General features: G+C 40.0%; 2 non-coding genes across 2 annotated transcripts; both read left to right on the forward strand.

The window, feature by feature from the left end:
- Positions 1-544: 544 nt before the first annotated feature.
- On the forward strand, positions 545-617 carry TRNAT-UGU (transfer RNA threonine (anticodon UGU)). The gene has a single exon. It is a non-coding gene; the product is annotated as a tRNA-Thr (tRNA).
- Positions 618-23,529: 22,912 nt separating this feature from the next.
- TRNAT-UGU (transfer RNA threonine (anticodon UGU)) lies at positions 23,530-23,602 on the forward strand. Its single transcript has one exon. It is a non-coding gene; the product is annotated as a tRNA-Thr (tRNA).
- The last annotated feature ends 4,302 nt before the right edge of the window (positions 23,603-27,904 follow it).

Consider the following 27,904-nt stretch of genomic DNA (forward strand, 5'->3'; position numbering starts at 1 on the left):
GGACTCTCACTGAAGCCTGACAATTTCTTTGATACTCTCCTATGAAAAATGCCTACCTGTTTGGGTCAGTGTTATCAAGTTGGTGGGGTTGAATATTGACTTTAGGTGAAGTAAAGACTACCTTTTCAAAAGTTCTTGGTAAGATGTTGATAATATTTGGGTATAACATGTTTGTCCAAATCCTTTCTTAAGCTCCTTCTAGCAGAGCTTTAGGAATCGAATGACCCTTCTTCATCAATTCATGATGTGTGGCTTTGTAATTTAGTTAAGCAAGCAGTAGAATTCTGTTCTTTGCCTATCCATCCAATTTTATTTTTCTGCACATCAGATTGCCTACAAACACGTAGTTAGTTATAGATCAGAATATTCAGAATGTTTGCAATTCATGATTTTATGTTGCAGGAGCAGTTGGTTTGTTGGTGATGGGATATTATGTTAATAGTGTGTTTTCAAAATAGAAATTTAAGGTCATGTGTTGGTAATGCAGCTGAGTGGCTATTGGATGATTCGAAATAGGCATCCAAAGATATGGCAAAGTCATGTTGGCTTCATAGCTCAGTGGTTAGAGCACTGGTCTTGTAAACCAGGGGTCGTGAGTTCAATTCTCACTGGAGCCTTTGTGATGTTTTGAAACAGAATAGTTCAGTTCTTGAGCTCATCCATCAAGATAACTGCAAAGTTGAAAATTTCAAATACTGAGAAAAAATGTTCACACATAATTACTACATTTTTGAGAGTTTTCATCCATTTCAGGTTTTCAAAAACACCTGGTGGCAAAGAAAAAAATACTTGTTGCTTCTGTGAAGTGGATCCTGATGAAAACTACGCCAGACTAGACACCATCAAATCAAAAGTCTGCAAGAAAGGCTTTAAGAAACTAACTCTAACAAAACAGCTAACTCTGCAAAACAGCTGCAGGAAACACATCATGAACATAAAATCTCTTCAAAAAGGTACCCAATAAAGTGATGCTATCTTAAGTGATTTCCTGTTAGAAAATTACAATTGTTTTTGAATGCCTTAGTAAACTTCCATCTGCAAAAAAGCTAAAGATTCACACTGAGGGTTTTTTTCTGGACCTTTTGGAGCAAAACTTTTCCAAACACCACTAGAAGTTCAAAATGCACACGTTTTGATTGGAGGGTTGGGCTGCGCACACACTCAATTTTTTGATGAGTTTTTGGGACAGGAAATGGTATGTGCACATGATGACTATAAAACTCAGAAGAACTTGATTAGTTTTTCAAGCAGAATACTTTACAGGAAATTTAGGACTTTTTTTCCCCTGAATCATCTTTTGTGTCATCTTTCTGTTTGTGTCCTGTAAAATATTTCAGATGGCTTTTTTTTCAGGGTTTTCCCATTGCTTCTTTAAAGTCTTTATTACTGTCATTTTCTGGTCACTTTATTCACTCCATTGAAAAATGAAGAAATCGTTAGCTTTTTTACGCAAAATCGATGGCAAAACACTCCAAAAAAGTCAAACAAGTTCCCAATAAAGTGATGTTTTCTTAAGTGTTTTACTGTTAGAAAAATTCATTGTTTTTGAATGCCTAATAAATTTCCATCTGCAAAATACCTAATGATTCACAATGAGGTTTTATTTATAACCTTTGGAGCCAAACTTTTCCAAACACCACTGGAAGTTCAAAAAACACAAGTTTTGAATGGAGGGTTGGGCTGCACACACACTCAGTTTTTTTTATGAGTTTTTGGGACAGGAAATAGAAGGTGCACATGACGGCTTTTAAACTCAGGAGAACTTGAGTTTTTCAAGCAGAAGACTTTACAGGAAATTTAGGACTTTTCTTCCCCTGAATCATCTTTTGTGTCATCTTTCTGTTTGTGTCCTCTAAAATATTTCAGATGGCTTTTTTTCACGCTTTTCCCATTGTTTCTTTAAAGTCTTTTTTACTGTCATTTTCTGGTCACTTTATTCACTCCATTGAAAAATAAAGAAATCGTTAGCTTTTTTACGCAAAATCGATGGCAAAAAACTCCAAAAAAGTCAAACAAGTTCCCAATAAAGTGATGTTTTCTTAAGTGGTTTCATTGTTTTTGAATGCCATGATAAAATTCAGCTAAAAACCTCTGAGTGCACATTGTCTTGTAGCATTTCTGCTATGAAAATAAAGGAAAAAAAATAACAGTGTGAACACACAGTCATAGCTATTTTGAGTGATTTATTCCACTTCAGGTTTTGAAAAATGCCAGGTGAAAATAAAAGGTGATATTGCATCTTTGAAGCAGGTCTTGATGGAATCTGGTCTAAAGTGGACACTGTAAATCCAAAGGCTGCAAAAAAGCATTAGGGGAAAACTCTTCAAAATCATTACAAGAACTCTTAAAAAGTGCTTTAGGAGCCACTTTATAAAGCTAAAACTCCTTTGAAAGCTTCCCAATGATAGGGTGTTTCTGCTTTAAAAAGTATTCTTTTTTGAATGCCTCAATAAAACTCCATCTGAACGTAGCATATTACTGACATAAAAACAATTCAGACATCATTCTCAAATTTGGCACAATTGAAATGTAAATAAACCTCATGACCTTAGATTGAATGTTATGTGTAGGCAAAGAATTTAGAGCAGATTTGATTTAAAACTTGCTTTCTTCAGCAGTTTCAGCTTGAAAACCTCATCTTTTTTAAATGGTTCCATAGAACTTCAGTTGCGCATAAATTAATACTGACCCAAAAAACATTTCGGAACTCATTCTTAAATTTGGTACAATTGAAAATATAAATAAATCATCATGCTTCTCTTTACATTTTTACCATGCTTTACCTTACAATCATTGCTGGTGTGGATTTCAAATTTTCTTATGCTTTACAGACTGATCCCTATGTTGCTTGAGAAATCCTCAACTTGTAGTGGCTTCATAGCTCAAAGGTTAGAGACTGGTCTCGTAAACCAGTGACTCTCACTGAAGCCTGACAATTTCTTTGATACTCTCCTATGAAAAATGCCTACCTGTTTGGGTCAGTGTTATCAAGTTGGTGGGGTTGAATATTGACTTTAGGTGAAGTAAAGACTACCTTTTCAAAAGTTCTTGGTAAGATGTTGATAATATTTGGGTATAACATGTTTGTCCAAATCCTTTCTTAAGCTCCTTCTAGCAGAGCTTAAGGAGTCGAATGACCCTTCTTCATCAATTCATGATGTGTGGCTTTGTAATTCAGTTAAGCAAGCAGTAGAATTCTCTTCTTTGCCTATCCATCCAATTTTATTTTTCTGCACATCAGATTGCCTACAAACACGTAGTCAGTTATAGATCAGAATATTCAGAATGTTTGCAATTCATGATTTTATGTTGCAGGAGCAGTTGGTTTGTTGGTGATGGGATATTATGTTAATAGTGTGCTTTCAAAATAGAAATTTAAGGTCATGTGTTGGTAATGCAGCTGCGTGGCTATTGGATGATTCGAAATAGGCATCCAAAGATATGGCAAAGTCATGTTGGCTTCATAGCTCAGTGGTTAGAGCACTGGTATTGTGAGTTCAATTCTCACTGGAGCCTTTGTGATGTTTTGAAACAGAATAGTTCAGTTCTTGAGCTCATCCATCAAGATAACTGCAAAGTTGAAAATTTCAAATACTGAGAAAAAATGTTCACACATTATTACTACATTTTTTGAGAGTTTTCATCCATTTCAGGTTTTCAAAAACACCTGGTAGCAAAGAAAAAAATACTTGTTGCTTCTGTGAAGTGGATCCTGATGAAAACTACGCCAGACTAGACACCATCAAATCAAAAGTCTGCAAGAAAGGCTTTAAGAAAGACAATCTCATTGCTAACTCTGCAAAACAGCTGCAGGAAACACATCATGAACATAAAATCTCTTCAAAAAGGTACCCAATAAAGTGATGCTATCTTAAGTGATTTTCTGTTAGAAAATTACATTGTTTTTGAATGCCTTAGTAAATTTCCATCTGCAAAAAAGCTAAAGATTCACACTGAGGTTTTTTTTCTGGACCTTTTGGAGCAAAACTTTTCCAAACACCACTAGAAGTTCAAAATGCACACGTTTTGATTGGAGGGTTGGGCTGCGCACACACTCAGTTTTTGATGAGTTTTTGGGACAGGAAATGGTATGTGCACATGATGACTATAAAACTCAGAAGAACTTGATTAGTTTTTCAAGCAGAATACTTTACAGGAAATTTAGGACTTTTCTTCCCCTGAATCGTCTTTTGTGTCATCTTTCTGTTTGTGTCCTGTAAAATATTTCAGATGGCTTTTTTTTCAGGGTTTTCCCATTGCTTCTTTAAAGTCTTTATTACTGTCATTTTCTGGTCACTTTATTCACTCCATTGAAAAATGAACAAATCGTTAGCTTTTTTACGCAAAATCGATGGCAAAACACTCCAAAAAAGTCAAACAAGTTCCCAATAAAGTGATGTTTTCTTAAGTGTTTTACTGTTAGAAAAATTCATTGTTTTTGAATGCCTAATAAATTTCCATCTGCAAAATACCTAATGATTCACAATGAGGTTTTATTTATAACCTTTGGAGCCAAACTTTTCCAAACACCACTGGAAGTTCAAAAAACACAAGTTTTGATTGGAGGGTTGGGCTGCACACACACTCAGTCTTTTTTATGAGTTTTTGGGACAGGAAAAAGAAGGTGCACATGACGGCTTTTAAACTCAGGAGAACTTGAGTTTTTCAAACAGAAGACTTTACAGGAAATTTAGGACTTTTCTTCCCCTGAATCGTCTTGTGTGTCATCTTTCTGTTTGTGTCCTCTAAAATATTTCAGATGGCTTTTTTTCACGCTTTTCCCATTGTTTCTTTAAAGTCTTTTTTACTGTCATTTTCTGGTCACTTTATTCACTCCATTGAAAAATAAAGAAATCGTTAGCTTTTTTACGCAAAATCGATGGCAAAAAACTCCAAAAAAAGTCAAACAAGTTCCCAATAAAGTGATGTTTTCTTAAGTGGTTTCATTGTTTTTGAATGCCATGATAAAATTCAGCTAAAAACCTCTGAGTGCACATTGTCTTGTACCATTTCTGCTCTGAAAATAAAGGAAAAAAAATAACAGTGTGAACACACAGTCATAGCTATTTTGAGTGATTTATTCCACTTCAGGTTTTGAAAAATGCCAGGTGAAAATAAAAGGTGATATTGCATCTTTGAAGCAGGTCTTGATGGAATCTGGTCTAAAGTGGACACTGTAAATCCAAAGGCTGCAAAAAAGCATTAGGGGAAAACTCTTCAAAATCATTTCAAGAACTCTTAAAAAGTGCTTTAGGAGCCACTTTATAAAGCTAAAACTCCTTTGAAAGCTTCCCAATGATAGGGTGTTTCTGCTTTAAAAAGTATTCTTTTTTGAATGCCTCAATAAAACTCCATCTGAACGTAGCATGTTACTGACATAAAAACAATTCAGACATCATTCTCAAATTTGGCACAATTGAAATGTAAATAAACCTCATGACCTTAGATTGAATGTTATGTGGAGACAAAGAATTTAGAGCAGATTTGATTTAAAACTTGCTTTCTTCAGCAGTTTCAGCTTGAAAACCTCATCTTTTTTAAATGGTTCCATAGAACTTCGGTTGCGCATAAATTAATACTGACCTAAAAAAATTTCGGAACTCATTCTTAAATTTGGTACAATTGAAAATATAAATAAATCATCATGCTTCTCTTTACATTTTTACCATGCTTTACCTTACAATCATTGCTGGTGTGGATTGCAAATTTTCTTATGCTTTACAGACTGATCCCTATGTTGCTTGAGAAATCAACAACTTGTAGTGGCTTCATAGCTCAGAGGTTAGAGCACAGGGGTCGTGAGTTTGACTCTCACTGAAGCCTGACAATTTCTTTGATACTCTCCTATGAAAAATGCCTACCTGTTTGGGTCAGTGTCAAAGAATTTAGAGCAGATTTGATATAAAACTTGTTTGTTTCAGCTTGAAAACATCTTTTTTAAATGGTTCCATAAAACTTCAGTTGCGCATAAATTAATACTTCAAGTTGGGCTGCGCACACACTCAGTTTTTTTTATGAGTTTTTGGGACAGGAAATAGAATGTGCACATGATGGCTTTTAAACTCAGGAGAACTTGAGTTTTTCAAGCAGAAGACTTTACTGGAAATTTAGGACTTTTCTTCCCCTGAATCGTCTTTTGTGTCATCTTTCTGTTTGTGTCCTGTAAAATATTTCAGATGGCTTTTTTTCAGGGTTTTCCCATTGCTTCTTTAAAGTCTTTTTTACTGTCATTTTCTGGTCACTTTATTCACTCCATTGAAAAATGAAGAAATCGTTAGCTTTTTTACGCAAAATCGATGGCAAAACACTCCAAAAAAGTCAAACAAGTTCCCAATAAAGTGATGTTTTCTTAAGTGTTTTACTGTTAGAAAAATTCATTGTTTTTGAATGCCTAATAAATTTCCATCTGCAAAATACCTAATGATTCACAATGAGGTTTTATTTATAACCTTTGGAGCCAAACTTTTCCAAACACCACTGGAAGTTCAAAAAACACAAGTTTTGATTGGAGGGTTGGGCTGCACACACACTCAGTTTTTTTTATGAGTTTTTGGGACAGGAAATAGAAGGTGCACATGACGGCTTTTAAACTCAGGAGAACTTGAGTTTTTCAAGCAGAAGACTTTACAGGAAATTTAGGCCTTTCCTCCCCTGAATCGTCTTTTGTGTCATCTTTCTGTTTGTGTCCTCTAAAATATTTCAGATGGCTTTTTTTCACGCTTTTCCCATTGTTTCTTTAAAGTCTTTTTTACTGTCATTTTCTGGTCACTTTATTCACTCCATTGAAAAATAAAGAAATCGTTAGCTTTTTTACGCAAAATCGATGGCAAAAAACTCCAAAAAAAGTCAAACAAGTTCCCAATAAAGTGATGTTTTCTTAAGTGGTTTCATTGTTTTTGAATGCCATGATAAAATTCAGCTAAAAACCTCTGAGTGCACATTGTCTTGTACCATTTCTGCTCTGAAAATAAAGGAAAAAAAATAACAGTGTGAACACACAGTCATAGCTATTTTGAGTGATTTATTCCACTTCAGGTTTTGAAAAATGCCAGGTGAAAATAAAAGGGGATATTGCATCTTTGAAGCAGGTCTTGATGGAATCTGGTCTAAAGTGGACACTGTATGTCACGCGGCGGCTGCCGCGCACACCTCTCTTTGCCTCCTCCCGGCCGCAGCTTACCCTCTCGCCGGTGTCCTCCTCGCCTCGGCGCCGGCTGCCGCGGGCTTCTCCGCGGTCTCTCCCGGCTCCTCTCCTCCGTCCGGCGGCCGCCTCCGTCCTGTCTTCCGGACCGCTTGGCGGGCGCGCGCACACACTGTGCCTGGGCACGCGCGCTCCTTCTCCTCCTCCTCCTGAGGACGCGCGCCGCCTCCTCCTCCACTACAGGTCACGACCCGGAAGCCCTCCTACTAGCCCCTATATCTGGCCGCCTCTTCCTGCCGGCGGTGCCTGAGTATCACTGCTCTTCCATAGTGATTCTGGCCGCTCTCTTTGCACGTTTCCGCGTCCTGTCCATCCGTTTCTCGTTCACCTCTTCCATTATCCTCTCTCCTAGGTCCTGTGTCTCCTAGCCGTGCCCACCTGTCCTGTGTCTCCAAGCCGTGTCTATCTGCCCTGTGTCTCCAGGCCGTGCCTACCTGTCCAGTGTCTCCAGGCCGCGCCCACCTGTCTCATGTCTCCAAGCCGTGCCCGTCTGTCCTGTGGCTCCAAGCCGGTACCGTCAGTCCTGTGTCCCCAACTCGGTTCTAGCTGTCTGTCTGGCGATACTTCCCCAGGGTACCAGCTGCCGTGGTAATAGTTACCCGCGGGCTTGCCCCAAACGCTCCCTGTATAGGGGGTGGTCCACCTGGTCAGCTCGCCCCCGGGAGGTTCGTTACCACGGTCTAGCGGGTCCACCCCAGGTGTACCTTACAGAATACTCAGGCCATGGATTCCGCTGGTGCCCCGACCCCGACCCAAAAGGAACTTTTGTTCCTTCGTGAGAATCAGGCGAGGATCATGTCGTTCCTCAAGTCAATGGAGTCCCGACTTTCGTCTCTGCAAACCTCCGATCCGGGGATTGCCTCCCAAATCTCCGGCTTACAGCAGGAGCTGTCTCAGCAGCGCGACACCCAGGCCCATATTTTGAACTACATAGCCTCTGTAGATAACCGCCTACTAGCTCTACAGACGGCGGCCGCTGTCCCTGCGCCTGCGGCTGCTTCTCAGTCCTCTCCCCGCTTGGCCAAACCCCCACGCTATAGTGGAGATCCCAAACTCTGTCGGGGGTTCATTAACCAGTGCCAGTTGCACTTCGAGCTGGCATCCCTGCAGTATCCTTCCGACCGGGCCAAGGTGGCCTTTATGATATCCCACTTAGAGGGTGAGGCCTTGGCTTGGGTGAATCCCCCAGCTCGCGACCTTCTTGGAGACATTTCGTAAGGTCTTTGATGAGCCCGGCCGTCTGGTCTCCGCCACCAAGTCCTTATTTTGCCTTCGCCAGTGTGCTCTCTCTGTGGGACAGTACGCCATCCAGTTCCGTACGTTGTCCTCTGAACTAGGATGGAACAATGAGGCTCTAGTAGGGGCTTTTTGGCGTTTCTTGTCGCCCCGAATCAAAGACGAATTGGCAGGCAGGGATACACCTACGTCTTTGGAGGATCTCATCTCGCTGGCAACGCGAATTGACCTGCGTTTCCGGGAGCGTTCCCGCGAGGTCGCCAGGGAGAGAAGGCCCACTCGGTTTTCTCCTCCGACACGCAGTCCTCCCCGCTCTCGGCCTTCCACCTCGGCGTCAGCTCCTGAACCTATGCAGGTTGACCGACTCAGGCCCGTGGAGCTACGCCGCCAGGAGAGACTCACTCATGGTCTTTGCCTCTATTGTGGCAGTGCCTCCCACCTTCTGCGTTCCTGCCCTGTGAGGCCGGGAAACTCCTCCGCCTAGGACAGGTAAGAGAGGCCTCCCTAGGTGCCTTTGACACCTCTCTACCCTTGACCCTTCCTGTTTTGTTTATCCAGGGTTCCAAACGTTTCTCGGAGTTAGCCTATATTGACTCAGGGGCTGCTGGAAATTTTATCCAACTCGAGGCGGTGAAGAGATTGGGGATACCTGTTAGGTCCTTGGAGGTTCCCCGGCAGTTAGCTTCAGTCGACGGCATTCCCTTGCGCGAGACCGTTACTCTGGTCACTGAAGAGCTGGAATTACAGATCGGGGTCCTGCACCGTGAGAGAATAGCCTTCTTCGTGCTGCCGTCTCTATCCCACACCTTGCTCCTGGGTCTTCCGTGGTTGAGGATGCATGAACCTGTCCTGGATTGGCGGACCGGAGACGTTTTTTGCTGGGGCTGCTCCTGCCAGACCAGATGTCTTCGTCCAGTACAACCCCTCAAATGCTCGTCTCCTGTCTCGGGCCCTGCGGATTTGCCCTCGGCCTATTGGGCTTTTGCGGATGTCTTTGATAAAAAAGAGGCAGAGGCTCTTCCACCGCACCGGCAATATGATTGCCCCATCGAGCTTGTTCCCGGCTCGTCTCCGCCCCGGGGGCGAATCTATCCGTTGAGTCCACTCCAGTCCCAGGCCATGACTGAATATGTACAGGAGAATTTGGCCAGAGGCTTCATCCGAAAGTCATCTTCTCCCGCTGGGGCTGGCTTCTTTTTCGTCAAGAAGAAGGACGGGTCTCTCCGCCCCTGTATTGACTATCGAGGTCTTAACCAGATTACCATCAAGAACAGATATCCTCTACCTCTCATCCCCGAGCTGTTCGACCGGCTACGAGGGGCGCGAATCTTTTCTAAATTGGATCTCCGTGGAGCCTATAATCTCGTCCGTATTCGCTCCGGAGATGAATGGAAGACCGCCTTCAACACCAGGGATGGACACTACGAGTACCTCGTCATGCCCTTCGGGTTGTGCAAGGCCCCGCAGTCTTTCAAGAATTTGTGAACGACATTTTCCGAGACCTTCTGTACTCCAGTGTGGTTGTATACCTTGACGATATCCTGGTCTTCTCTCCCGATCTGTCCACCCACAGAAGAGATGTCCGCAGAGTACTGTTCCAATTGATGGAGAATCGCCTGTACGCCAAATTGGAGAAGTGCGCCTTTGAACAGTCCTCCCTTCCATTTCTGGGCTATATCATCTCCGACTTCGGCCTGCGTATGGATCCGGAGAAGGTGTCTGCCGTGCTCAACTGGCCACGTCCCCAAGGGGTGAAAGCCGTTCAGCGATTTCTCGGCTTCGCAAATTATTATCGGCAGTTCATCCCTCATTTTTCCTCATTGGCTGGCTCTATCTCGTCTTTGATCCGTAAAGGAGCCAACCCGCACGTCTGGACCCCTGAAGCAGAGGAGGCCTTCCTATCTCTGAAACGAGCATTTGCCACGGCCCCCGTACTCCATCGTCCTGAGGTCAACAAACCGTTCGTCCTCGAAGTGGATGCATCAGCAACTGGAGCTGGAGCAGTTTTGTCTCAAAAGTCTTCCTCCGGTAGGCTCGTTACGTGCGGCTTCTTTTCCAAGTCCTTCTCCACCCCAGAGCGGAATTATTCCATTGGAGACCGAGAACTGCTTGCCATCAAGTTAGCTCTAGAGGAGTGGAGATACTTATTGGAGGGCGCCGCACATCCCTTCACAATCTTCACAGACCATAAGAATCTAGCGTATCTTCGGTCTGCACGGAGACTCAACCCACGCCAGGCCAGGTGGTCTCTGTTCTTCACTCGATTCGATTTTGATCTGCATTTTCGCCCAGGTAACAAGAACCTCAAAGCTGACGCCTTGTCCAGGTCCTTCCTTCCCCCAGATGTTGAAGAGGAACCCACGCATATCTTGGATCCATCCCGGCTCATTACGGTGGCACCACTTTCTCTTTTCTCACCTCCACCGGGCAAGACTTTTGTGCCGGAGAAGGACCGAGGACGAATCCTCCACTGGGGACATGCTTCCAAGCTGGCTGGCCATCTCGGGCTTAAGAAGACACTTCTCCTGGTGTCCCGCTACTACTGGTGGCTGACTCTTCCCCAGGATGTCCGGGATTTCGTCGCCTCCTGTCTCTCCTGTGCCAAGATCAAGGTGCCTAGGCAGCTGCCTTCTGGTCTTCTACACCCGCTTCCAGTACCCTCGTTCCCTTGGCAACACATTGCCATGGACTTTATTACGGACCTGCCCCACTCTGCCAACTGTACTGTCGTCCTAGTGGTGGTTGATAGGTTTTCTAAGATGGCACACTTCGTCCCTCTTTCCGGCTTGCCATCGGCCCCAGCCTTGGCGAAGATTTTCGTTCAGCACATCTTCCGTCTTCATGGACTGCCCCAACATATTGTTTCTGACAGAGGAGTCCAATTCACCTCTCGCTTCTGGAGAGCCCTATGCAGATCGATGGATATCACTCTCGACTTCTCCTCATCTTACCACCCCCAGTCCAACGGTCAGGCTGAACGGACAAATCAGTGCTTGGTGAACTACCTCCGGCATTTTTCCAATGTCCACCAGAACGACTGGGCTGAACTTCTCCCGTGGGCTGAGTTCGCCTATAATAACCACGTCAGTGAGTCTTCGGGCAAGTCCCCTTTCTTTGTCGTCTACGGGCAACATCCTGGTGTACCTCTTCCGGTTCCCCCTGCCTCAGGTGTACCGGCGGCTGACCTTCTGACCGGGGAATTCTCCAGGATCTGGCAGGAGACCAAGGCCGCTCTCGAGTTGGTACGTAACAGAGTTAAGAGACACGCCGACAAAAGACGCCTGGATGCCCCGCCATATCACCCTGGTGATAAAGTTTGGCTGGCCTCCAAGTTTATTCGCCTCAAGATCCCTTCCCATAAACTGGGTCCCCGCTATATTGGACCTTTTGAGGTCTTGTCCCGTATTAATGATGTCTCCTACAAACTACGGCTTCCCGCCTCTCTCCGTATCCCTAATGCCTTTCATGTGTCGTTGCTAAAACCAGTCATCTTCAATCGTTTCCTTTCTAAGGCCCCTCACTCGCCTCCGCCTGTCTCCGCAGACGATGTATTTGAGGTTAAAGATATTTTGGCCATGAGGAAGCAAAAGGGGAGAACCTTTTTTTTGGTTGATTGGAAGGGCTTTGGTCCCGAGGAGAGGTCCTGGGAAACCCAAGAGAACATCCAGGCTCCTTGAATCTAAGCTAAATTTTTTTCCGGACTGCGGAGGGAGGCGCGTAAGGAGGGGGTACTGTCACACGGCGGCTGCCGCGCACACCTCTCTTTGCCTCCTCCCGGCTGCAGCTTACCCGCTCGCCGGTGTCCTCCTCGCCTCGACGCCGGCTGCCGCGGGCTTCTCCATGGTCTCTCCCGGCTCCTCTCCTCCGTCCGGCGGCCGCCACCGTCCGGTCTTCCGGACCGCGTCGGGTGCACGCCCCCGCCCCTCCTGCTCGGCGGGCACGCGCACACACTGTGCCTGGGCACGCACGCTCCTTCTCCTCCTCCTCCTGAGGACGCACGCCGGCTCCTCCTCCACTACAGGTCACGACCCGGAAGCCCTCCTACTAGCCCCTATATCTCGCCGCCTCTTCCTGCCGGCGGTGCCTGAGTATCACTGCTCTTCCCTAGTGATTCTGGCCGCTCTCTATGCACGCTTCCGCGTCCTGTCCATCCGTTTCTCGTTCACCTCTTCCATTATCCTCTCTCCTAGGTCCTGTGTCTCCTAGCCGTGCCCACCTGTCCTGTGTCGCCAAGCCGTGTCTATCTGCCCTGTGTCTCCAGGCCGTGCCTACCTGTCCAGTGTCTCCAGGCCGCGCCCACCTGTCTCGTGTCTCCAAGCCGTGCCCGTCTGTCCTGTGGCTCCAAGCCGGTACCGTCAGTCCTGTGTCCCCAACTCGGTTCTAGCTGTCTGTCTGGCGATACTTCCCCAGGGTACCAGCTGCCGTGGTAATAGTTACCCGCGGGCTTGCCCCAAACGCTCCCTGTATAGGGGGTGGTCCACCTGGTCAGCTCGCCCCCGGGAGGTTCGTTACCACGGTCTAGCGGGTCCACCCCAGGTGTACCTTACACTGTAAATCCAAAGGCTGCAAAAAAGCATTAGGGGAAAACTCTTCAAAATCATTTCAAGAACTCTTAAAAAGTGCTTTAGGAGCCACTTTATAAAGCTAAAACTCCTTTGAAAGCTTCCCAATGATAGGGTGTTTCTGCTTTAAAAAGTATTCTTTTTTGAATGCCTCAATAAAACTCCATCTGAACGTAGCATATTACTGACAAAAAAACAATTCAAACATCATTCTCAAATTTGGCACAATTGAAATGTAAATAAACCTCATGACCTTAGATTGAATGTTATGTGGAGACAAAGAATTTAGAGCAGATTTGATTTAAAACTTGCTTTCTTCAGCAGTTTCAGCTTGAAAACCTCATCTTTTTTAAATCATAGAATCATAGAATCGTAGAGTTGGAAGGGACCTCCTGGGCCATCTGGTCCAACCCCCTGCTCAAAGCAGGATTCGCTAAATCATCCCAGTCAGATGTCTGTCCAGCCTCTGTTTGAAGACTTCCATTGAAGGAGAACTCACCACTTCTCGTGGCAGCCTGTTCCACTCATTGATCACTCTAACTGTCAAAAAGTTTTTTCTAATATCTAATCTGTGTCTCCTCCCATTCAGTTTCATCCCATTGCTTCTAGTCTTTCCTTGTGCAAATGAGAATAAAGTTGATCCTTCTACAATGTGACAGCCCTTTAGATATTTGTAGACAGCTATTAAGTCTCCTCTCAGTCTTCTCTTTTGCAAACTAAACATTCCCAAATCCTGCAACCTTTCCTCATAAGACAGGGTTTGCAGACCGGTCACCATTCTGGTCGCTCTTTTCTGAACTTGCTCCAGTTTGTTGATGTCTTTTTTAAAATGTGGTGCCCAAAACTGGACACAATATTCCAGATGAGGTCTGACCAAAGAGGAGTAGAGGGAAATAATGACTTCACGTGATCTAGACTGTATGCTTCTGTTAATACATCCTAGAATTGCATTTGCCTTTTTTGCTGCTGCATCACACTGTTGACTCATATTCAGTCTGTGATCTATTAGTATACCCAAGTCTTTTTCACATGTGCTGTCACTTAGCCCTATTCCTCCCATTCTATATATGCTTTTTCCATTTTTATTGCCCAGATGTAGTACTTTGCATTTCTCCCTGTTAAAAACCATTCTGTTAGTTGCTGCCCACTTCTCCAGTTTATTTAAATCTTTTTGAATCCTCTCTCTCTCTTCTCTAGTATTAGCTATCCCTCCTAGCTTTGTGTCATCAGCAAATTTAATCAGTTTACCCTCAATTCCTTCATCTAAATCGTTGATAAAGATGTTGAACAATACAGGGCCCAGGACAGAGCCCTGTGGTACCCCACTTGAGACATTCTTCCAACTGGATGTGCAGCCATTTACGACCACTCTTTGGGTCCGATCACTAAGCCAGTTATGAATCCACCTAACAGTTGCCTTGTCCATTCCATACTTAATCATTTTTTCAATAAGGATTGTATGAGAGACTTTGTCAAATGCTTTGCTGAAGTCAAGATATACTATATCTACAGCATTTCCTTGATCCACCCAATCAGTGATACCGTCATAGAAGGAAATTAAGTTAGTCTGACATGACTTATTAGTTACAAACCCATGCTGACTCTGTTTAATCACTTCATTCTTATCCAGGTATTGGATAAGATGGTATTGGATAAATGGTTCCATAGAACTTCGGTTGCGCATAAATTAATACTGACCTAAAAAAATTTTGGAACTCATTCTTAAATTTAGTAAAAAAAAGGGAAGAAAGTTCCAGCGCCAGGAATGGAAAATTAAAAATCCATTTTATTGTGCCAATGCATATTAAAATTCCAGCAGGTACAGCATATCAGTCGGATGACTGCAGAACAACGCGTTTCGACGCCTCAGGTCTTAATCATGTTCTGACATTAAATGCAACCAACTTCCTTATGTTGGATTCTCCCACCTCCAATAATCAGAAACAGATGTGTGGACTGCTCCAAAGGAGCTCCTGATATGGTAATGGTAGGAGAGCCAAACAGAATGGAAGGAAAAACAGTCAGTGTAGACAACATAACATAAATAACATACATAATATATAATATTCTTTATCTTTTTTTCTCTTTCTTTCCTTTCCCCTCTTTCTCCCTTTTCCTTTTTCCTTTTAAAAGGAGATATGAAAACTCCTAATGTGAAATAAAAAAGATGAATATGAAAAGCAATAATTGCAACAACATATTTTAAAGTACATATCACATATTCATGTCCCATAAATAATGTACCATAAATTATACTACAAAAGGATATGTACCAAAAAAAACAAAAAAAAAAACAATCAAATATATGGGTAAATTCAGTATCCACCAAGACATCATCCCATCATTATTAGGAACAATTCCTGAGAGAGATTTTTTATCCAAATTAAATAAGTATGATGTCTACTGGATACACAAAAATCACATCATCTGAACTGTATCAAAGAGCAGTCTTTTCTCTTCCCTTTTCCTCTCCTCCTACCCCTTCTTCCTTTCCTCATTCCTTTCTTTATCCTATTTTTATTTATCAGATCAATATGAAGGAAGAAAAAAAAAAAAAAAAAAAATCCAAAATTTTTTTTATTTTTTTTATTTTATATAAAAATATTTAATAAATCTCTAAATGGGAAAACCCCAACCAATACACAACAAACGATTCATACAATATACTACAACCCCTGAAATTAAAATCTGGAATAAACAAATTTAATAATGCAATATAAGATCTTGTCGGCTATTCATTCCATCTGGATATCTAGTGCCCAGGGTGAAGATCCAGAAGGACTCCCTGTTCAAGGGTTTCCTTCTGTGATCTCCACCCCGAATCGGTCTGTGCACCTGTTCTATTCCCATGAAGTAAAAGCCACTAACATCCCCCTTGTGAACTGTGGCAAAGTGCTTTGAAACTGCCGAAACCGCAACAGCATTATGATTAGACACATCTGAGAGATGCCTCCTGATTCTGACCTTCAGGGGTCCCGTGGTGCAACCAGTGTATTGGATGTTACAAATTCTGCATGATATTAAATATACAATGTAGGAGGAATTACAATTTATTAAATTTTTAATGGTAAATGTTTTTTTATTTACCATAGAAAAAAATGTTTTTCCTTTTTGTGCAAAATTACAGGTTTTACATCTAGCTGCACCACATTTATAAAAACCCTTTAGTGTCATCCATGAGGATCCTTCTGTCTGACCACTCTCATTTGTAAAAAAACTGGGGGAAAGAATAGTGCTAAGTGTAGGTGCCCGTTTGGCAACATACCTAATATTATTCTGAATCACCTGTTTTAGAATGGGATCCTCATTAAGGATTGGTAGGTATTTTCTCACAATGCTAGTAACCGTATTATACTGATTACTGTAATTGGTTGAAAAGACAATATTATTATTAGTTTTATTTTTCAGATAAGATGATTTATGTTTAAACAATAAGTCTTCCCTGTTGATTTCACGTACAATTGATTTAGCTCTATTAAGAATCCAGGGACGATACCCCCTCTTGGAAAGCCTGCTGCAAACCTGACTTTCTTCCCTATTGTAATCACTGGATTGGGAGCAGTTTCGTTTTATTCGAATCAGTTCCCCCACCGGAATATTATTCTTGGTCTGTGCTGCATGGCAAGAATCTGCCGTTAAGATGGAATTAGTGGCAGTAGGTTTGCGGTAAGGAGTGACTATGACCACATCCGAATCACTAATAGATAAAGTGACGTCCAAAAAATTCATTGTGGTCAAATGATGATAAGAGGTAAATTTTAAATTAAATTCATTGGTGTTCAAATATGAAACAAACCCCTGTATACTATCTTCCGGACCACACCAAATCATCAGCAGATCGTCCAAGTATCTGCCATACCATAGCAGGCATTTGGAAAATGGATTCTCATCCGAATACAGGAAATCCTCCTCCCACCTCGCCATAACGATATTTGCAAGGGAGGGGGAGAAGCGAGCTCCCATACTAACTCCTCTGCACTGCAAATAAAAATTTTATCAAAAGAAAAATAATTATGCGTTAGGAGAAAATCAATAGATGAGATTAAAAAATCTTTCAAACATGTGTCATAGTCACTAAATCTGTCTAGATGTTGGGATAGGCAGCGTAATGCAACGTTATGAGGTATAGATGGATATAAAGATATCACGTCGCATGAGAGCCAGGAATAATGAGATTTCCAACAAAAATTGTCCAGAGCCTTAACCACCTCTTTTGTATCCCTGATATAACCTGGTATATCAAGAATCAAAGGTTGAAGAAAATGATCCATCCAGCCTCCCAAATTCTCCCCCAATGAGCCAATGCCTGAAACTATTGGTCTCAGTGGGGGAGGAAAAATGTTTTTATGAACTTTTGGGAGACAATGGTAAATCGGAACCACAGGGTTTTTATTAAATAAAAAATCCTTAGTTTTCTCACTAATAGCACCCACACAGACTCCCTCCTCTAGATTTTTCAATAATAAATTATTATAATGTCTAGTGGGGTCCTGATCTAACTCTATATAGGTGTCTATATCCTGTAGGTCCTGAAGAATCAATTTTTTATATTAACCTGAATTCAACAGTACAATGGCACCCCCCTTGTCAGCCTCCCTGATTATAAGATCAGGGTTAAGTTTTAACTCTTTCAGAGCCAATCTTTCCCTGTGTGTTAGATTATCCTTAGGGGGAAGCATTGTATCATTCAATTCTATAAGTTCAGTGACAATAAGCTCCTGGAACAAATCCAGTATTGGGGGTTGTGATTGTACCGGATAATATTCCCGATTAGAAAGTACAGGTTGAGCAAGCATGGTGGATTTAACCAAGGCAGTATCACAATTGGCAGAAAGGAGTCTAAGATCCATTACAGCTTTCTGTTCACAAAAGGAAAAAAAAGTGTTACTACAATTTGGAATAACCATATCAGTATTAATATTGACATCAACGTCCTGTGGGGGGATCCCATTGTTGTTGTCAAAAAAATGACGTTTTAATGTGATGTTACGTGCAAATTTATTCAAGTCCAATATAGTCTGGAAAATGTTGAAATTTGTATTAGGGGCAAATCCCAAACCCCTACTCAACAAAGAAATCTGCTCTTCAGATAGCACGTAACTAGACAAATTCCACACAGGAAGGGTTAATGTCTCTGATGTTGATGGTATACACGAAAGGCATTGTTTCTGGTGTTTCCTGCCCGCTCTTCTGGTACGTTTTTTGACTTATTTTTTTGGAACACTTGTGCTGGATTCTTGTTAATATATTGTTTAGATCTAGTAGTGATGCCAGATATGTCCAATGAGGAATTGGAAAAATCAGTTACTCCATCTGAGGTGGAGGGCAGAGATGTATCACCTGTAGAGTCAGAGTTGTCAAAATTGTACTGTTGAATTCAGGTTTATATAAAAAATTGATTCTTCAGGACCTACAGGATATAGACACCTATATAGAGTTAGATCAGGACCCCACTAGACATTATAATAATTTATTATTGAAAAATCTAGAGGAGGGAGTCTGTGTGGGTGCTATTAGTGAGAAAACTAAGGATTTTTTATTTAATAAAAACCCTGTGGTTCCGATTTACCATTGTCTCCCAAAAGTTCATAAAAACATTTTCCCTCCCCCACTGAGACCAATAGTTTCAAGTATTGGCTCATTGGGGGAGAATTTGGGAGGCTGGATAGATCATTTTCTTCAACCTTTGATTCTTGATATACCAGGTTATATCAGGGATACAAAAGAGGTGGTTAAGGCTCTGGACAATTTTTGTTGGAAATCTCATTATTCCTGGCTCTCATGCGACGTGATATCTTTATATCCATCTATACCTCATAACGTTGCATTACGCTGCCTATCCCAACATCTAGACAGATTTAGTGACTATGACACATGTTTGAAAGATTTTTTAATCTCATCTATCGATTTTCTCCTAAAGCATAATTATTTTTCTTTTGATAAAAATTTTATTTGCAGTGCAGAGGAGTTAGTATGGGAGCTCGCTTCTCCCCCTCCCTTGCAAATATCGTTATGGCGAGGTGGGAGGAGGATTTCCTGTATTCGGATGAGAATCCATTTTCCAAATGCCTGCTATGGTATGGCAGATACTTGGACGATCTGCTGATGATTTGGTGTGGTCCGGAAGATAGTATACAGGGGTTTGTTTCATATTTGAATACTAATGAATTTAATTTAAAATTTACCTCTTATCATCATTTGACCACAATGAATTTTTTGGACGTCACTTTATCTATTAGTGATTCGGATGTGGTCATAGTCACTCCTTACCGCAAACCTACTGCCACTAATTCCATCTTAACGGCAGATTCTTGCCACGCAGCACAGACCAAGAATAATATTCCGGTGGGGGAACTGATTCGAATAAAACGAAACTGCTCCCAATCCAGTGATTACAATAGGGAAGAAAGTCAGGTTTGCAGCAGGCTTTCCAAGAGGGGGTATCGTCCCTGGATTCTTAATAGAGCTAAATCAATTGTACGTGAAATCAACAGGGAAGACTTACTGTTTAAACATAAATCATCTTATCTGAAAAATAAAACTAATAATAATATTGTCTTTTCAACCAATTACAGTAATCAGTATAATACGGTTACTAGCATTGTGAGAAAATACCTACCAATCCTTAATGAGGATCCCATTCTAAAACAGGTGATTCAGAATAATATTAGGTATGTTGCCAAACGGGCACCTACACTTAGCACTATTCTTTCCCCCAGTTTTTTTACAAGTGAGAGTGGTCAGACAGAAGGATCCTCATGGATGACACTAAAGGGTTTTTATAAATGTGGTGCAGCTAGATGTAAAACCTGTAATTTTGCACAAAAAGGAAAAACATTTTTTTCTATGGTAAATAAAAAAACATTTACCATTAAAAATTTAATACATTGTAATTCCTCCTACATTGTATATTTAATATCATGCAGAATTTGTAACATCCAATACACTGGTTGCACCACGGGACCCCTGAAGGTCAGAATCAGGAGGCATCTCTCAGATGTGTCTAATCATAACGCTGTTGCGGTTTCGGCAGTTTCAAAGCACTTTGCCACAGTTCACAAGGGGGATGTTAGTGGCTTTTACTTCATGGGAATAGAACAGGTGCACAGACCGATTCGGGGTGGAGATCACAGAAGGAAACTCTTGAACAGGGAGTCCTTCTGGATCTTCACCCTGGGCACTAGATATCCAGATGGAATGAATAGCCGACAAGATCTTATATTGCATTATTAAATTTGTTTATTCCAGATTTTCATTTCAGGGGTTGTAGTATATTGTATGGATCGTTTGTTGTGTATTGGTTGGGGTTTTCCCATTTAGAGATTTATTAAATATTTTTATATAAAATAAAAAAAATAAAAAAAATTTTGGATTTTTTTTTTTTTTTTTTTTTCTTCCTTCATATTGATCTGATAAATAAAAATAGGATAAAGAAAGGAATGAGGAAAGGAAGAAGGGGTAGGAGGAGAGAAAAAGGGAAGAGAAAAGACTGCTCTTTGATACAGTTCAGATGATGTGATTTTTGTGTATCCAGTAGACATCATACTTATTTAATTTGGATAAAAAATCTCTCTCAGGAATTGTTCCTAATAATGATGGGATGATGTCTTGGTGGATACTGAATTTACCCATATATTTGATTGGTTTTTTTTTTTGGTACATATCCTTTTGTAGTATAATTTATGGTACATTATTTATGGGACATGAATATGTGATATGTACTTTAAAATATGTTGTTGCAATTATTGATTTTCATATTCATCTTTTTTATTTTACATTAGGAGTTTTCATATCTCCTTTTAAAAGGAAAAAGGAAAAGGGAGAAAGAGGGGAAAGGAAAGAAAGAGAAAAAAAGATAAAGAATATTATATATTATGTATGTTATTTATGTTATGTTGTCTACACTGACTGTTTTTCCTTTCATTCTGTTTGGCTCTCCTACCATTACCATATCAGGAGCTCCTTTGGAGCAGTCCACACATCTGTTTCTGATTATTGGAGGTGGGAGAATCCAACATAAGGAAGTTGGTTGCATTTAATGTCAGAACATGATTAAGACCTGAGGCGTCGAAACGCGTTGTTCTGCAGTCATCCGACTGATATGCTGTACCTGCTGGAATTTTAATATGCGTTGGCACAATAAAATGGATTTTTAATTTTCCATTCCTGGCGCTGGAACTTTCTTCCCTTTTTTTTACTATTGATTGACTGCCTAGTCAAATCCGTGCGCAGGATTTGGATCCCACCAGCAAGGCAGTGCGGTGAGCTGGATTATTCTGTTCTTTTACTTCATTCTTAAATTTGGTACAATTGAAAATATAAATAAATCATCATGCTTCTCTTTACATTTTTACCATGCTTTATCTTACAATCATTGCTGGTGTGGATTGCAAATTTTCTTATGCTTTACAGACTGATCCCTATGTTGCTTGAGAAATCATCAACTTGTAGTGGCTTCATAGCTCAGAGGTTAGAGCACAGGGGTCGTGAGTTCGACTCTCACTGAAGCCTGACAATTTCTTTGATACTCTCCTATGAAAAATGCCTACCTGTTTGGGTCAGTGTCAAAGAATTTAGAGCAGATTTGATATAAAACTTGCTTGTTTCAGCTTGAAAACATCTTTTTTAAATGGTTCCATAAAACTTCAGTTGCGCATAAATTAATACATCAAGTTGGGCTGCGCACACACTCAGTTTTTTGATGAGTTTTTGGGACAGGAAATGGTATGTGCACATGATGACTATAAAACTCAGAAGAACTTGATTAGGTTTTCAAGCAGAATACTTTACAGGAAAATTTAGGACTTTTCTTCCCCTGAATCGTCTTTTGTGTCATCTTTCTGTTTGTGTCCTGTAAAATATTTCAGATGGCTTTTTTTTCAGGGTTTTCCCATTGCTTCTTTAAAGTCTTTTTTACTGTCATTTTCTGGTCACTTTATTCACTCCATTGAAAAATGAAGAAATCGTTAGCTTTTTTACGCAAAATCGATGGCAAAACACTCCAAAAAAGTCAAACAAGTTCCCAATAAAGTGATGTTTTTTTAAGTGTTTTACTGTTAGAAAAATTCATTGTTTTTGAATGCCTAATAAATTTCCATCTGCAAAACACCTAATGATTCACAATGAGGTTTTATTTATAACCTTTGGAGCCAAACTTTTCCAAACACCACTGGAAGTTCAAAAAACACAAGTTTTGATTGGAGGGTTGGGCTGCACACACACTCAGGTTTTTTTTATGAGTTTTTGGGACAGGAAATAGAAGGTGCACATGACGGCTTTTAAACTCAGGAGAACTTGAGTTTTTCAAACAGAAGACTTTACAGGAAATTTAGGACTTTTCTTCCCCTGAATCGTCTTTTGTGTCATCTTTCTGTTTGTGTCCTCTAAAATATTTGAGATGGCTTTTTTTCACGCTTTTCCCATTGTTTCTTTAAAGTCTTTTTTACTGTCATTTTCTGGTCACTTTATTCACTCCATTGAAAAATAAAGAAATCGTTAGCTTTTTTACGCAAAATCGATGGCAAAAAACTCCAAAAAAAGTCAAACAAGTTCCCAATAAAGTGATGTTTTCTTAAGTGGTTTCATTGTTTTTGAATGCCATGATAAAATTCAGCTAAAAACCTCTGAGTGCATATTGTCTTGTACCATTTCTGCTCTGAAAATAAAGAAAAAAATAACAGTGTGAACACACAGTCATAGCTATTTTGAGTGATTTATTCCACTTCAGGTTTTGAAAATTGCCAGGTGAAAATAAAAGGGGATATTGCATCTTTGAAGCAGGTCTTGATGGAATCTGGTCTAAAGTGGACACTGTAAATCCAAAGGCTGGAAAAAAGCATTAGGGGAAAACTCTTCAAAATCATTTCAAGAACTCTTAAAAAGTGCTTTAGGAGCCACTTTATAAAGCTAAAACTCCTTTGAAAGCTTCCCAATGATAGGGTGTTTCTGCTTTAAAAAGTATTCTTTTTTGAATGCCTCAATAAAACTCCATCTGAACGTAGCATATTACTGACATAAAAACAATTCAGACATCATTCTCAAATTTGGCACAATTGAAATTTGAATTTGGTGGGGTTGAATATTGACTTTAGGTGAAGTAAAGACTACCTTTTCAAAAGTTCTTGTTAAGATGTTGATAATATTTGGGAATAACATGTTTGTCCAAATCCTTTCTTAAGCTCCTTCTAGCAGAGCTTTAGGAATCGAATGACCCTTCTTCATCAATTCATGATGTGTGGCTTTGTAATTTAGTTAAGCAAGCAGTAGAATTCTGTTCTTTGCCTATCCATCCAATTTTATTTTTCTGCACATCAGATTGCCTACAAACACGTAGTCAGTTATAGATCAGAATATTCAGAATGTTTGCAATTCATGATTTTATGTTGCAGGAGCAGTTGGCTTGTTGGTGATGGGATATTATGTTAATAGTGTGTTTTCAAAATAGAAATTTAAGGTCATGTCTTGGTAATGCAGCTGAGTGGCTATTGGATGATTCGAAATAGGCATCCAAAGATATGGCAAAGTCATGTTGGCTTCATAGCTCAGTGGTTAGAGCACTGGTCTTGTAAACCAGGGGTCGTGAGTTCAATTCTCACTGGAGCCTTTGTGATGTTTTGAAACAGAATAGTTCAGTTCTTGAGCTCATCCATCAAGATAACTGCAAAGTTGAAAATTTCAAATACTGAGAAAAAATGTTCACACATAATTACTACATTTTTGAGAGTTTTCATCCATTTCAGGTTTTCAAAAACACCTGGTGGCAAAGAAAAAAATACTTGTTGCTTCTGTGAAGTGGATCCTGATGAAAACTACGCCAGACTAGACACCATCAAATCAAAACTCTGCAAGAAAGGCTTTAAGAAAGACAATCTCATTGCAAACTCTGCAAAACAGCTGCAGGAAACACATCATGAACATAAAATCTCTTCAAAAAGGTACCCAATAAAGTGATGCTATCTTAAGTGATTTCCTGTTAGAAAATTACATTGTTTTTGAATGCCTTAGTAAATTTCCATCTGCAAAAAAGCTAAAGATTCACACTGAGGTTTTTTTTCTGGACCTTTTGGAGCAAAACTTTTCCAAACACCACTAGAAGTTCAAAATGCACACGTTTTGATTGGAGGGTTGGGCTGCGCACACACTCAGTTTTTTGATGAGTTTTTGGGACAGGAAATGGTATGTGCACATGATGACTATAAAACTCAGAAGAACTTGATTAGTTTTTCAAGCAGAATACTTTACAGGAAATTTAGGACTTTTCTTCCCCTGAATCATCTTCTGTGTCATCTTTCTGTTTGTGTCCTGTAAAATATTTCAGATGGCTTTTTTTCACGCTTTTCCCATTGTTTCTTTAAAGTCTTTTTTACTGTCATTTTCTGGTCACTTTATTCACTCCATTGAAAAATGAAGAAATCGTTAGCTTTTTTATGCAAAATCGATGGCAAAATACTCCAAAAAAAGTCAAACAAGTTCCCAATAAAGTGATGTTTTCTTAAGTGTTTTACTGTTAGAAAAATTCATTGTTTTTGAATGCTTAATAAATTTCCATCTGCAAAATACCTAATGATTCACAATGAGGTTTTTTTTATAACCTTTGGAGCAAAACTTTTCCAAACACCACTGGAAGTCCAAAAAACACAGTTTTGATTGTAGGGTTAGGCTGTGCACACAGTCAGTTTTTTGATGAGTTTTTGGGACAGGAAATAGTATGTGCACATGACGGCTTTTAAACTCAGGAGAACTTGATGAGTTTTTCAAGCAGAAGACTTTACCGGAAATTTAGGACTTTTCTTCCCCTGAATCGTCTTTTGTGTCATCTTTCTGTTTGTGTCCTCGAAAATATTTCAGATGGCGTTTTTTCAGGGTTTTCCCATTGTTTCATTAGTGTTTTTTACTGTCATTTTCTGGTCACTTTATTCACTCCATTGAAAAATAAAGAAATCGTTAGCTTTTTTACGCAAAATCGATGGTAAAGCACTCCAAAAAAAGTCAAACAAGTTCCCAATAAAGTGATGTTTTCTTAAGTGGTTTCATTGTTTTTGAATGCCATGATAAAATTCAGCTAAAAACCTCTGAGTGCACATTGTCTAGTACCATTTCTGCTCTGAAAATAAAGGAAAAAAAATAACAGTATGAACACACAGTCATAGCTATTTTGAGTGATTTATTCCACTTCAGGTTTTGAAAAATGCCAGGTGAAAATAAAAGGTGATATTGCATCTTTGAAGCAGGTCTTGATGGAATCTGGTCTAAAGTGGACACGGTAAATCCAAAGGCTGCAAAAAAGCATTAGGGTAAAACTCTTCAAAATCATTTCAAGAACTCTTAAAAAGTGCTTTAGAGCCACTTTATAAAGCTAAAACTCCTTTGAAAGCTTCCCAATGATAGGGTGTTCTGCTTTAAAAAGTATTCTTTTTTGAATGCCTCAATAAAACTCCATCTGAACGTAGCATATTACTGACATAAAAAGAATTCACACATCATTCTCAAATTTGGCACAATTGAAATGTAAATAAACCTCATGACCTTAGATTGAATGTTATGTGGAGACAAAGAATAAAGAGCAGATTTGATTTAAAACTTGCTTTCTTCAGCAGTTTCAGCTTGAAAACCTCATCTTTTTTAAATGGTTCCATAGAACTTCGGTTGCGCATAAATTAATACTGACCTAAAAAAATTTCGGAACTCATTCTTAAATTTGGTACAATTGAAAATATAAATAAATCATTATGCTTCTCTTTACATTTTTACTATGCTTTACCTTACAATCATTGCTGGTGTGGATTGCAAATTTTCTTATGCGTTTCAGACTGATCCATATGTTGATTGAGAAATTATCAACTTGTAGTGGCTTCATAGCTCAGAGGTTAGAGCACTGGTCGACTCTCACTGAAGCCTGACAATTTCTTTGATACTCTCCTATGAAAAATGGCTACTTGTTTGGGTCAGTGTTATCAAGTTGGTGGGGTTGAATATTGACTTTAGGTGAAGTAAAGACTACCTTTTAAAAAGTTCTTGGTAAGATCTTGATAATATTTGGGTATAACATGTTTGTCCAAATCCATTCTTAAGCTCCTTCTAGCAGAGCTTTAGGAGTCTAATGACCCTTCTTCATCAATTCATGATGTGTGGCTTTGTAATATATTTTAGTAAAGCAAGCAGTAGAATTCTGTTCTTTGCCTATACATCCAATTTTATTTTTCTGCACATCAGATTGCCTACAAACACGTAGTCAGTTATAGATCAGAAGATTCAGAATGTTTGCAATTCATGCTTTTGTGTTGCAGGAGCAGATGGTTTGTTGGTGATGGGATATTATGTTAATAGTGTGTTTTCAAAATAGAAATTTAAGGTCATGTCTTGGTAATGCAGCTGAGTGGCTATTGGATGGTTCGATATAGAGATCCAAAGATTGGGCAAAGTCATGTTGGCTTCATACCTCAGTGGTTAGAGCACTGGTCATGAGTTCAATTCTCACTGGAGCTTTTGTAATGTTTTGAAACAGAATAGTTCAGTTCTTGAGCTCATCCATCAAGATAACTGCAAAGTTGAAAATTTCAAATACTGAGAAAAAATGTTCACACATAATTACTACATTTTTTGAGAGTTTTCATCCATTTCAGGCTTTCAAAAACACCTGGTGGCAAATAAAAAAATACTTGTTGCTTCTGTGAAGCGGATCCTGATGAAAACTACGCCAGACTAGACACCATCAAATCAAAAGTCTGCAAGAAAGGCTTTAAGAAAGACAATCTCATTACAAACTCTGCAAAACAGCCCCAGGAAACACATCATGAACATAAAATCTCTTCAAAAAGGTACCCAATAAAGTGATGCTTTCTTAAGTGATTTCCTGTTAGAAAATTACATTGTTTTTGAATGCCTTAATAAATTTCCACCTGCAAAAAAGCTAAAGATTCACACTGAGGTTTTTTTCTGGACCTTTTGGAACAAAACTTTTCCAAACACCACTGGAAGTTCAAAAAACACAAGTTTTGATTGGAGGGTTGGGCTGCGCACACACTCAGTTTTTTTATGTTGTTTTGGAAAGGAAATGGTATTTGCACATGACGACTGTAAAACTCAGGAGAACTTGATTAGTTTTTCAAGCAGAAGACTTTACAGGAAATTTAGGACTTTTCTTCCCCTGAATAATCTTTTGTGTCATCTTTTTGTTTGTGTCCTGGAAAATTTTTTAGAGGTCGTTTTTGTGGAGGGTTTTCCCATTGTTTCATTAAAGTCTTTTTAGCTGTCATTTTCTGGTCACTTTATTCACTCCATTGAAAAATGAAGAAACTGTTAAATTTTGTAAGCCAAATCGATGTCAAAACATTCCAAAAAATGTCTAGTTGCAATCCATGCATGTATTGAGCTTTTTCACTGATTTGTACTGTTAAATTCATAGCATGCTCCTGGTGGAAAATGCCAAAAGAATGAACATGTGACTTAATTTAACCGCTTGGCATTTTTAGAAACCTGAAGTGGTTAAAAGACATTCAAAAACCTCAACATACATACAGCAAGTCAATTTTACATAGAATTGCTTATGTTAATTCTTTTGATGATTGTTGGATAAGTTTGTCAGATGATGTCAATGGTGGAAGCCACCTGGAAAAGACGTCATGTGCACATAGCCACCTTGTTGAAACTGAGAGGAAACTAGAAATGCACCGGCAAATCTCATAGCTCCTCAAGAATTTGGAGTCTCTGCCGATTTTGCTGTGAAAAAAATTCAGCTAAAAAACTCTAAGTGCACATAGTCTTGTAGCATTTCTTCTCTGAAAATCCAGGAAAAATTAGTGTGAACACACAGTCATAGCTATTTTGAGTGATTTATTCCACTTCAGGTTTTGAAAAATGCCAGGTGAAAATAAAAGGGGATATTGCATCTTTGAAGCAGATCTTG

This window comes from Dendrobates tinctorius, unplaced genomic scaffold (assembly GCF_039654945.1).
Source record: "Dendrobates tinctorius isolate UK_male_01 unplaced genomic scaffold, ASM3965494v1 ptg000031l, whole genome shotgun sequence".
Lineage (NCBI taxonomy): Eukaryota > Metazoa > Chordata > Amphibia > Anura > Dendrobatidae > Dendrobates > Dendrobates tinctorius.